The sequence below is a fragment of the Scyliorhinus torazame genome, chromosome 14, assembly GCF_047496885.1.
Source record: "Scyliorhinus torazame isolate Kashiwa2021f chromosome 14, sScyTor2.1, whole genome shotgun sequence".
Lineage (NCBI taxonomy): Eukaryota > Metazoa > Chordata > Chondrichthyes > Carcharhiniformes > Scyliorhinidae > Scyliorhinus > Scyliorhinus torazame.
The window spans coordinates 188,128,092-188,140,598 of record NC_092720.1 but is presented as its reverse complement, the minus strand read 5'-3'; the positions used below and the strand labels follow the sequence as shown (position 1 = coordinate 188,140,598).

The 12,507-nt window shown below is 47.7% G+C and overlaps 1 non-coding gene and 1 pseudogene across 1 annotated transcript; both read right to left on the bottom strand.

Moving 5' to 3' along the window:
* Positions 1–5,545: 5,545 nt before the first annotated feature.
* Positions 5,546–5,695, bottom strand: LOC140390915 (U1 spliceosomal RNA; annotated as a pseudogene).
* Positions 5,696–6,347: 652 nt separating this feature from the next.
* On the bottom strand, positions 6,348–6,510 carry LOC140390867 (U1 spliceosomal RNA). Its single transcript, XR_011934922.1, has one exon. It is a non-coding gene; the product is annotated as a U1 spliceosomal RNA (small nuclear RNA).
* Positions 6,511–12,507: the final 5,997 nt, after the last annotated feature.

The window sequence follows — 12,507 nt, the reverse complement described above, 5'->3', positions numbered from 1 at the left end:
CATGAGTGCGGCCTCAACCAGGACCTTGGATTCATGCCGTATTACAGTCACCCCCCACCATCTGGCCTGGGCTTGCGAAATCCTACCAACTGTCCTAGCTTGACACAATTCACACCTCTTTAACCTGCTCCATCTGGACCAGTAAAGACTTAATTACCTGCAAACACTCGCATTCAAAGTATTGTCTTGCATCTTTGACTTTGTCTATATCTATGTTTCTGGAACCTACCTCGTCATTCACCTGAGGAAGGAGCAGCGCTCCGAAAGCTAGTGCTTCAAAACAAACCTGTTGGACTTTAACCTGATGTTGTAAGACTTCGTACTTCATTTCTGGAGACTGCTCTCCCCTTTTCTCTTCAAGAAATAATCACAAGTGAATTAAAAGATTGTTCCTGAGACAGATCCACACCAGGGGAAGTGATTTACACAAGGAGCAGCAAAGGACATTACGCATGGGGGGAGGGGACAGGAGCTTCACACGGTAGGAATTACACAGGGGGCTGTTTACTGGGAGGCTATGACGAGATGGGCTGTTCGCTTCGGACGGGGAATTGGAAGGGGGTGTTCACATGCGGACAGGTTGTTGTTTCAAACAGTGAGGGGCCGCTGCTGTATGTTTCCAAAGATGAATAGCATCAGATAAAGATGCATGGCATTAAGGGGAAACTAGTAGCATGGATAGAGGATTGGTTAATTAATAGAAAGCAAAGAGTGGGGATTAATGGGTGTTTCTCTGGTTGGCAATCAGTAGCTAGTGGTGTCCCTCAGGGATCAGTGTTGGGCCCACAACTGTTCACAATTTACATAGATGATTTGGAGTTGGGGACCAAGGGCAATGCGTCCAAGTTTGCAGACAACACTAAGATATGATGTGGAGATGCCGGCGTTGGACTGGGGTGAGCACAGTACGAAGTCTTACAACACCAGGTTAAAGTCCAACAGGTTTGTTTCAATGTCACTAGCTTTCGGAGCGCTGCTCCTTCCTCAGGTGAATGAAGAGGTATGTTCCAGAAACACATATATAGACAAATTCAAAGATGCCAAACAATGCTAGGAATGCAACCATTAGCAGGTGATTAAATCTTTACAGATCCAGAGATGGGGTGACCCCAGGTTAAAGAGGTGTGAATTGTATCAAGCTAGGACAGTTGGTAGGATTTCGCAGGCCAGATGGTGGGGGATGAATGTAATGCGACATGAATCCCAGGTCCCTGTTGAGGCCACACTCATGTGTGCGGAACTTGGCTATAAGTTTCTGCTCGGCGATTCTGCGTTGTTGCGCGTCCTGAAGGCCGCCTTGGAGAACGCTTACACGGAGATCAGAGGCTGAATGCCCTTGACTGCTGAAGTGTTCCCCGACTGGAAGGGAACATTCCTGCCTGGTGATTGTTGCGCGATGTCCGTTCATTCGTTGTCGCAGCGTCTGCATGGTCTCACCAATGTACCACGCTTCGGAACATCCTTTCCTGCAGCGTATGAGGTAGACAACGTTGGCCGAGTCGCACGAGTATGTACCGCGTACCTGGTGGGTGGTGTTCTCACGTGTAATAGTGGTATCCATGTCGATGATCTGGCACGTCTTGCAGAGATTGCCATGACAGGGTTGTGTGGTGTCGTGGTCACTGTTCTGAAGACTGGGTAGTTTGCTGCATACAATGGTTCGTTTGAGGTTACGCGGTTGTTTGAAGGCAAGTAGTGGGGGTGTGGGGATGACCTTGGCAAGATGTTCATCGTCATCAATGACGTGTTGAAGGCTGTGAAGAAGATGACGTAGTTTCTCCGCTCCGGGAAAGTACTGTACGACGAAGGGTATTCTGTCGGTTGAGTCCCATGTTTGTCTTCTGAGGAGGTCGGTGCGGTTTTCCGCTGTGGCGCGTTGGAACTGTCGATCGATGAGTCGAGTGCCATATCCCGTTCGTACGAGGGCATCTTTCAACGTCTGTAGATGGCTGTTATGCTCCTCCTCGTCTGAGCAGATCCTGTGTATACAGAGCGCTTGTCCATAGGGGATGGCTTCTTTAATGTGTTTAGGGTGGAAGCTGGAGAAGTGGAGCATCATGAGGTTATCCGTGGGTTTGCGGTAAAGCAAAGTGCTGAGGTGACCATCCTTGATGGAGACGAGTGTGTCCAAGAATGCAACTGATTTTGGAGAGTAGTTCATGGTGAGTCTGATGGTTGGATGGAACTTATTAATGTCATCGTGTAGTCGTTTCAGTGATTCTTCGCCGTGGGTCCAAAGGAAAAAAATGTCATCGATGTATCTGGTGTATAACGTCGGTTGAAGGTCCTGTGCGGTGAGTAGGTCCTGTTCAAACTTGTGCATGAAGATGTTGGCGTATTGGAGTGCGAATTTGGTCCCCATGGCTGTTCCGTGCGTCTGGAGGAAGAACTTGTTGTCGAAGGTGAAGACGTTGTGATCCAGAATGAAGCGGATGAGTTGCAGAATTGCGTCTGGAGATTGGCAGTTGTCGGTGTTGAGTACTGAGGCTGTTGCAGCAATGCCGTCGTCATGGGGGATGCTGGTGTAGAGTGCCGAGACGTCCATTGTGACGAGGAATGTTCCTGGTTCAACTGGTCCATGGGTGCTGAGTTTCTGTAGGAAGTCTGTCGTGTCGCGACAGAAGCTGGGCGTACCTTGTACGATGGGTTTCAAGATGCCCTCGATGTAGCCAGAGAGGTTCTCACACAGGGTCCCATTGCCTGAAACGATAGGGCGGCCTGGTGTGTTGGCCTTATGTATTTTCGGGAGGCAGTAGAGATCTCCAATGCGGGGAGTACGTGGGATGAGAGCACGTAGGGTGCTCTGAAGATCTGGATCCAAGGTCTTGATCAGTCTGTTAAGTTGGCGGATGTGTTCCTTGGTCGGATCTGCGGGTAACTATCTGTAGTGTTCTTGGTTGTTCAGTTGTCGGTATACTTCTTTGCAGTAGTCCGTTCTGTTCAGTACGACAGTGGCCCCTCCTTTGTCTGCTGGTTTGATGACGATGCTGCGGTTGGTCTTGAGAGCGTGGATGGCATTGCGTTGTGCTTGGGTGACGTTCGGGGCTGTCTTGTGAATGCGACTGATGAATCTGGCATTGACGCGACTCCTGACGGCTTGAGCATACATGTCGAGTCTAAGGCAGCGGCCTTCCGGAGGGGTCCAATTCGACTCTTTCCTCTTCGGTTGCCGCACCGCAGATCTCTCGGTCTGCTGTTCCGGTTCATTGATAGTCTGCTTGGGTTCGCTGTCGGCCTCTTGGGGTCGGTGGAAGAATTCCCGGAGCCTCATTCGCCTGATGAATTCCTCCGTGTCTGCCGCGAGACTGATGGGGTCCATTTTGGTGGTGGTGCAGAAATTGAGCCCTCTGCTGAGGACTTCGATTTCGTCTGGTTGAAGGGTGTAGTCTGACAAGTTGACAATAGATTTCCCTGTATTGTTTTCTACTGTGGCACCGGGGGTGGCTTGGTTGCTGCTCGCGGTGATGCCAAGTTTCTCAAGCTTTCTGTTCTTGGTGTGCATATAGGTGGCATAGTATTGTTGTCTCATCTGTTTGGCGGTGTTCCGCAGCTGGTCTGCTGCATCCTGAGCGCAAGTTGAGAATATGGCCTCTATCTTGGTTTCCAGGTTGCTGCGTCTGCTGTAGAGCTGGCGTACGAGGTGGTTGAGGAGTGTGAGAGAGGTGCGACGGCAGAGTCTCTCAGCGTAGTCTGTGTTGTAGGTCGACTTGAGTGGGGTTGTGATCTGTAGCCCTTTCGGGATCTTGTCTGCTTTCTTGCATCTTTGTAGAAACTTAATGTCAGTGTCTATATGCGCGATCTTCCTGGAGATCCTCTCCACTTTGAGCCGGCAGTTTGCGGTGTCGATGGTAGCCATGATGTGGAGATGCCGGCGTTGGACTGGGGTGAGCACAGTACGAAGTCTTACAACACCAGGTTAAAGTCGAACAGGTTTGTTTCGATGTCACTAGCTTTCGGAGCGCTGCTCCTTCCTCAGGTGAATGAAGAGGTATGTTCCAGAAACACATATATAGACAAATTCAAAGGTGCCAAACAATGCTAGGAATGCAACCATTAGCAGGTGATTAAATCTTTACAGATCCAGAGATGGGGTAACATATATAGAATTTGTCTATATATGTGTTTCTGGAACATACCTCTTCATTCACCTGAGGAAGGAGCAGCGCTCCGAAAGCTAGTGACATCGAAACAAACCTGTTCGACTTTAACCTGGTGTTGTAAGACTTCATACAGCACTAAGATAAGTGGTAAAGCAAAAAGTGCAGAGGATACTGGAAGTCTGCAGAGGGATTTGGATAGACTAAGTGAATGGGCTAGGGTCTGGCAGATGGAATACAATGTTGACAAATGTGAGGTTATCCATTTTGGTAGGAATAACAGCAAAAGAGATTATTATTTAAATGATAAAATATTAAAACATGCTGCTGTGCAGTGAGACCTGGGTGTGCTAGTGCATGAGCCGCAAAAAGTTGGTTTACAGGTGCAGAAATGAAATGAAATGACAATCGCTTATTGTCACAAGTAGGCTTCAAATGAAGTTACTGTGAAAAGCCCCTAGTCGCCACATTCCGGCGCCTGTTCGGGGAGGCTGTTACGGGAATTGAACCGTGCTGCTGGCCTGCCTTGGTCTGCTTTCAAAGCCAGCGATTTAGCCCTGTGCTAAACAGCCCCTGCATTAAGAAGGCAAATGGAATTTTGTCCTTCATTGCTAGAGGGATGGAGTTTAAGACTAGGGAGGTTATTTTGGAATTGTATAAGGTGTTAGTGTTCGGCCACACCTGGAGTATTGTGTTCAGTTTTGGTCTCCTTACTTGAGAAAGGACGTACCGGCACTGGAGAGTGTGCAGAGGAGATTCACTAGGTTAATCCCAGAGCTGAAGGGGTTCGATTACGAGGAGAGGTTGAGTAGACTGGGACTGTACTCGTTGGAATTTAGAAGGATGAGGGGGGGGATCTTATAGAAACATATAAAACTATGAAGGGAATAGATAGGATAGATGCGGGCAGGTTGTTTCCACTGGCGGGTGAAAGCAGAACTAGGGGGCATAGCCTCAAAATAAGGGGAAGTAGATTTAGGACTGTTTAGGAGGAACTTCTTCACCCAAAGGGTTGTGAATCTATGGAATTCCTTGGCCAGTGAAGCAGTAGAGGCTCCTTCATTACATGTTTTTAAGATAAAGATAGATAGTTTTTTGAAGAATAAAGGGATTAAGGGTTATGGTGTTCGAGCCGGAAAGTGGAGCTGAGTCCACAAAAAAATCAGCCACGATCTCATTGAATGGTGGAGCAGGCTCGAGGGGCCAGGTGGCCTATTCCTGCTCCTAGTTCTTATGTACTTATGAATGTATATTATTTAATAGTGGCTGATGATGTGAGTTTGGATTGATATAGAGGGATATAGGTGCGTTGAGAAGGAGTCCATAGAATTTGCCGACCACAAAATATAAACTAACTGAATGAAATACAGGGGGTGACATAAAAGTAGCGTAGGACTCCACAGTGGATAATTACTTACGAAAGCATATTCTATTATTGATTTATAAATCTGGGGAGAGGGCGAACGCAGTCCCCCACTACCACAAATTTTGCAGTCGAGTATCCCGCATTTGGGGACATCGCAGGCGTCCGCACACCCGCAGTGCAATGGGCTAGCCTCGTCCTGGGCGAACCACCTTCTTTTCTTTTCAAAAAATATACTTTATTCATAAAATCTATCATAAACATTACAGAACATTTCGAATTGTCTTGACTGTACATTTCCATCAGAGTTACACATTCCCTTGACTTTCTTCCATTCAATTTTGATAACATTACACACATATCGCTGTTTATGTTGCAATTCATTCTCAAACATTTACATTGTCATGTTTCTTTTATACATTGGAGGGTTAATGACCCAGACTGATTTTTTTTGTTGTTGTTTCAAACGGGGAGGGGCCGTTTGCAATGCTGAATGTAAATTAATTCATTTATACAGAGATAACGGGATGCTGGAAGGAGTCCGGGGAGTGTATCAATTGCGGGAATAAAATTGGTGCTGGAATTTGCAGACGGCAAAGTAAAATAGCAAGGAGAGAATTGCGTGGGTAAATGACTGGGCAAAATGTGGTTGTGCAAGGGGTGAGTCAATTGCAGGCAGAGTATTGAAGTATGCGGAGAAAGAAATAATTGTGCAGTGATAAAGCAATGGAGAAAATACTGGTGGGTGGATATTTGCTGGGAGAAAGGATGCCAAATATGCACTGACGATAAATGACAACTGCAAAGTGGTGAAATGCACAAAGTGTATATGACGGACAAAACTGAAACATAGCAGGAAAATACAATTCTATTATTGATTGAAAAATCAGGGGCGAGCGCAAACACAGCCCCCACTACCACAAATTTTGCAGTCGAGTATCCCGCATTTGGGGACATCGCAGGTGTCAGCACACCCGCAGTGCAATGGGCTAGCCTCGTCCTGGGTGAACCACCTTCTGGATCATTGTGTGACCCCTACCAGGTAAGTATACCTGAAAACTCTCACAATCTCCCAGCCCACAGCATCCAATACCCTTCACAGTCACACTCAGTTTTCAAACTCAGAACCTCGCCTTGTTCACAATCTATTTCCAATCTACAGGGCGTTATTTCTCATGTATTACGCTGCAGACTTGAATATTACTCTAACTGAAGAACAAAAGTTGTTTACTTCAGAGTCTTTAGCCCACGATACGACCATAGTGGGCCGGATCTCGAATAACGATGAGTCCGAATACAGGAGGGAGATAGAGAACCTAGTGGAGTGGTGTAGAGACAACAATCTCTCCCTAGATGGAGTCAATGGATGGGAGGCAGGTTCGTGTGATGGACTGGGCGGTGTTCACCACTCTCTGAAGTTTCTTGCGGTCCTGGGCCGAGCAGTCGCCACACCAGGCTGTGATGCAGCCAGATCAGATGCTTTCTATGGTGCATCTGTAAAGGTTGGTAAGAGTCAATGTGGACATGCCGAATTTCCTTAGTTTCCTGAGGAAGTATAGGCGCTGTCGTGCTTTCTTGGTGGTAGCGTCGACGTGGGTGGACCAGGACAGATTTTTGGAGATGTGCACCCCTAGGAATTTGAAACTGCTCACCATCTCCACCTCGGCCCCGTTGATGCTGACAGGGGTGTGTACAGTACTTTGCTTCCTGAAGTCAATTACAAGCTCTTTAGTTTTGCTGGCATTGAGGGAGAGATTGTTGTCGCTACACCACTCCACTAGGTTCTCTATCTCCCGCCTGTATTCTGACTCGTCGTATTTCGAGATCCGGCCCACTATGGTCGTATCGTCAGCAAACGTGTAGATGGAGTTGGAACCAAATTTTGCCACGCAGTCATGTGTGTACAGGGAGTAGAGTAAGGGACTAAGTACGCAGCCTTGCGGGGCACCAGTGTTGAGGACTATTGTGCAGGAGGTGTTGTTGTTCATTCTTACTGTTTGGCAATTTAAATTTATCCTCCAAGACTTTCTAGCTGGGAAAACTCCCGTCTATAAATAAATCCCCCATCCTTCTAATTCCTGCCCTTTGCCATCTCCGGGACCCACCGTCCAGCCTACCCGGTACAAACTGATGGTTATTATAAATCGGGGTCCAAACCGATGCTCCCTCCACTCTCTCATACCTCCTCCACTGCCCCCAGATTCTCAGAGCTGCCACCACCACTGGACCTGTGGAGTATCGGGCCGGCGAGAACGGAAGAGGCGTCGTTATCAGTGCTCCCAAACTTGTGTCTTTATATGACGGCGCCTCCATTCGCTCCCACACCGACCCCTCCCCCACTACCCACTTCCTAATCATGGCTATATTAGCCGCCCAGTAGTAGTTGCAGAAGTTCGGCAGCGCCAACCCAACCTCCCCCCGACTGCGCTCCAGCAACACTTTCTTCACGCGGGGTTTTACCCGCCCACACAAAGCCCAAAATAACCTTATTCACCCGCTTGAAAAAGGCCTTAGGGATGAAGATGGGGAGGCACTGAAAGACAAACAGAAATCTGGGGAGGACCGTCATTTTCACGGTCTGTACCCTCCCCGCCAGTGATAGTGGGAGCATGATCCATCTCTTCAAGTCCCCCTTTTTTGACATGACTTCTGATGAGAACTGACTGGAGGAAGGCTAGCTGAGAATGATGGAAATAATTCTTTAATGCACAAATGTTGGACGGGGATAGGGCGGGTGAGTGGGCCAGGTAGTGTGCCCTTTCGGAGGAGCAATGCAGACTCAATTGGCCGAATGTCCTCCTTCTGCACTCTTGCGATGCTATGGATTTAAGAAATCTGGGGCGCGTGACTCAGCACGTCAGGAATCCTAACTTCCTCCATCGTGGATGACCTTTCCAGCGAAGCTTTCTTGTGTTGAGTTTGAATCACCCCACATTGATTCTGTCTACACCTCCAGCTGCCTCAGGAAGGCAGGCAGCATTATCAGAGACCCCTCCCACCCAGGTTTGCCTTCTTCCAGACCCTTCCATCAGGCAGAAGGTACTCTGAAGACTCGCACATCCAGACATAGGAAAGCGTCTTCCCCACAGCTACAAGACTCCTCAACGACTCCCCCTCGGACTGATCTGTTCCTGTAAGAACACTATTCACGACGCCCTATGCTATTCTTGCTCATGTATTTGCTTTGTTTGGCCCCTTGTTCCGCACTGTAACCAATCACTGTTTGTTGATGTACCATTTGTCAATGTTCTTTGTTGATTATTCTTTTGTTTACTATGTACGTTCCCTCGGCCGCGGAAAAATACTTTTCACTGCACTTCGATACATGTGACAATAAATTAAATCAATCAATCAATCACCTTAAATCATCATAGAATCCCTACCATGTGGTAAGAGGCCCTTTGGCCCATCAAGTCTGGACTAACCCTCCGAAACAGCACCCCACCCAGGTCCATGCTCCCGCTGTAATCCTGTAGCCCCACCTAGCCTATTAATAATAATAATCTTTATTGTCACACGTATGCTTCCATTAACACGCCAATGAAGTTACCGTGAAAAGCCCCTATTCGCTACATGTAGTAAGGGGTCATTTATCGTGGCCAATCCACCTAACCTGCACATCTTTGGACTGTGGGAGGAAACCGGAGCACCCGGGAGAAACCCACGCAGACACGGGGAGGATGATCAAACTCCACATAGCCAGTCGTCCAAGGCCAGAATCGAACTCAGGTCCCTGGCTCTGTGAAGCAGCAGTGCTAACCACTGTGCCGCTGTGTCGGCCTTAAATTAAAATAAGGACCCTTCTGACAGGAAATATCTTGTCGGAACCCTGACGTTTTCATTTGAAAATAATCACATGGCCTTCAATAAATAAATAACGAAGTAGCAGAGTTTTGGCTCGGTCGCTCCACCATACCTCTCTGGTGCTCGAGGTGCACATCAAGTCCAGTTCATCCATCGCCCGTGTGCTCACTGACCTACCTTGCCCTCGGTTGGGCAGCCCCGTGACTTTACATGTTCATCCTTGTTTTAACATTCCTCCACGGCATCACTCCTCTCTATTGCAGAATCTAGCTCACTCCTCAATGCGATGGGCCAAATGGCCTTATCTGTGCTGAAAACCTCCATTACTGCGCTCTTCCAATTCTGGCCTCTTGCATCACTGATGTTCCACACTCCATCCCTTGCGGCTGAGCCTCGTGCCAGATGAATAATTGGCGTGAGGCGATTTTCAGCTGGAGGCCTTTGAAGGTGACAAGATAGTAGATGGAGCTCCATCCTTACTTTTATAGTGTCCTACTGTATAAAGCCAAGAAAGCTCTGGGTCACCTTCAAATAACAAAGTTAGGCCCCTGTTTGTTTATAGAGTTAAACATGGGGTGTAATTTGCACTTCGACAGCGACGTCAATGTGTTCCAGAATGCACATAAAGTAAATGCCGTTGGTACAATATGAGGTAAATATGATGTAAAGTCAGTGGCTTATAACCCTTAATGATTTCCTTTGCAGTTCAGCCATATATCTTATTCACAGCTTTTCCAGGAGAGCCCTCAGGCCTGTCTTAGTGTTATCAGATTCTGGTCTCTGCTTGCAACGCCTTTTCTGGAGAGACTTTTCGGATTCCGAATTTTTCCTGCACTTTTCCAGCACAGCCTGTCATGTTTCTTCTGCAAGCAGATTCATCCAGATTTTCCACCAGTTCAGAAAACACTGTCCCCCCTGGTGGAAAACAGATCGGGAAAAGAGAGATTGTGTCTCTCTCGTAGCTGCCAAAGTGAAACTGAAACATCTTCAGGTCCCGAGACGATCTCAGTGTGAACAGATCCAATCACTGCCTGTTACCGGGCCGCGCACAGCCTTCTGGTCCGTTCATTGGCCGCCAGCCAAGTCAATCAAAGCGAGTCATTGCTGGTGCCTTCCAGATTATTCCTGCTTGAATTAAAGGGACAGGTCATTGCTCCTGCTTGGTTTTGTTTTCTACATTTAAAGTACCCAATTTTTTTCCCCCATTGAGGGGAAATTTAGCATGGCCAATTCACCTACCCTGCATATCTTTGGGTTATGGGGGTGATACCCATGCAGGCACAGGGAGAATGTGCAAACTTCACACAGACAGTGATCAGGGGCAGGGATTGAACCCAGGCCCTCGGCCTTGTAAAGCAGTAGTGCTAACCACTGCACCACCGTGCCGCCCTAACTTCTGCTTGAGTATAAAGATACAGGCTGCATTAAAAGTCACAAGCCCATTACTCGTCCATGGATCAAATGGTAATAGCAAAAATAAAAGAAAGGGGAAATCAGGGTTTAAACAGGAGGACCCGGACAGTTGCTTTACAGACACAGGTATGCTCATCCAGAGGCCATATGGCAGAGAATTAACAGTGACTCGCCCAGCTTTTATGTACCTCCAGGTCTTTCACTGAAACACTCCACTCCTCCCAAATTGTAGCTCATCTAACCAGCTCTCAGATACCACCTACTGGAATCAACCTTCCCCAGGTATGGGACATACCAAGATTAATGTTTGTGCCATTGGGAAAGAAATCTCCAGTCATGTCCCCCTCCTCCCTCTCTCTCGCTCCCTCATGTCTCTCCCTCCTATCCCAGACGTCACGGACAATGTAATGCAGAAAAGCTGCAATTTCAAAACTTGAGCAGCCAGTTGGCTGCAATCCCTGGGGGACAGCTAGGTTTGCATCAGGATTATTATTTCGGCAGCGGGACTAAGTAAAGCAGGCCACACTGAGAGCTCGAGTGATCAGCTTAAATTGGTTTTCAGTGTAATTCTTAGCACAATAAGGATTGCTTAGCAAGTGCTGTCCACTTGCAGCATGGCTCACTTACGCATGCTAGGAGTTACAGCTATCCAGACACAGAGCTCTCTCCTTTGCAGACAGAAGGAGCATGTTTGTGCCTTTTTCATAAGGTTTGCAGCAGAGTTTGACCATTCGGCCCATCGATTATACTCCGCCATTCAATCATGGCTGATATGTTTCTCATCCCCATTCTCCTGCCTTCTCCCCATAACCCTGATCCTCTTATTAACCTATCTGCCACTGACACTCAGTGAATTGGCCTCCACAGCCTTCTGCCGTAATGAGCTCCACAGATTCACCACCCTCTGGCTGAAGAAATTCCTCATCTCTATTTTAAAGGATCATCCCTTCAGTCCGAGGCTGTGCCCTCGGGTTCCAGTTTCTCCTGCTCGTGGAAACATCCTCTCCACGTCAACTCTATCCAGGCCTTTCAGTGTTTTGTAAGTTTCAATGAGATCCCCCCCCACATCCTTCTAAACTCCATCGAGTACTGCCCTCGAGTCTTCAACTGCTCTTCATATGACAAGCTCTTCATTCCAGGGATCATTCTTGTGAGCCTCCTCTGGACCCCCCTTCAAGACCAGCACATCCTTCCTTAGATGCAAGGCCCAAAACTGCTCACAATATTCCAAATGCAGTCTGACCAGAGCCTTTTACAGCCTCAGAAATACATCCCTGCTCTTGTATTCTAGCCCCCTCAACATGAATGCTAACATTGTATTTGCCTTCCTTACTGCCGACTGAACCTGCACGTTAACCTTAAGAGAATCCTGAACTAGAACTCCCAAGTCCCTTTATGCTTCAGATTTCCGAAGCCTTTCCTATTTAGAATAGTTAGGCCTCCGTTCTTCCTACCAAGGTGCAAAACCTCACACTTTTCCACATTGTACTCCATCTGCCACTTCTTTGCCCACTCTCCGAGCTTGTCCAAGTTCTTCTGCAGCCTTCCCGCTTCCTCAACAATACCTGTCCCTCTAAATATCTTTGTATCATCTGCAAACTTAGCAACAATTCCCTCAGTTCCTTCATCCATATTGTTAATGTATATCGTGAATAGTTGTGGTCCCAACACTGACCCCTGCAGAACACCACTCGTCATCGGTTGCCATCCGTAAAAAGATCCCTTTATCCCCACTCCCAGCCTTCCACCAGTCCTCTATCCATGTCAGTACCTTGTGCCTAACAGCTTGGGCTCTTTTCTTATTTAGTAGCCACCTGTATGACACCCTCT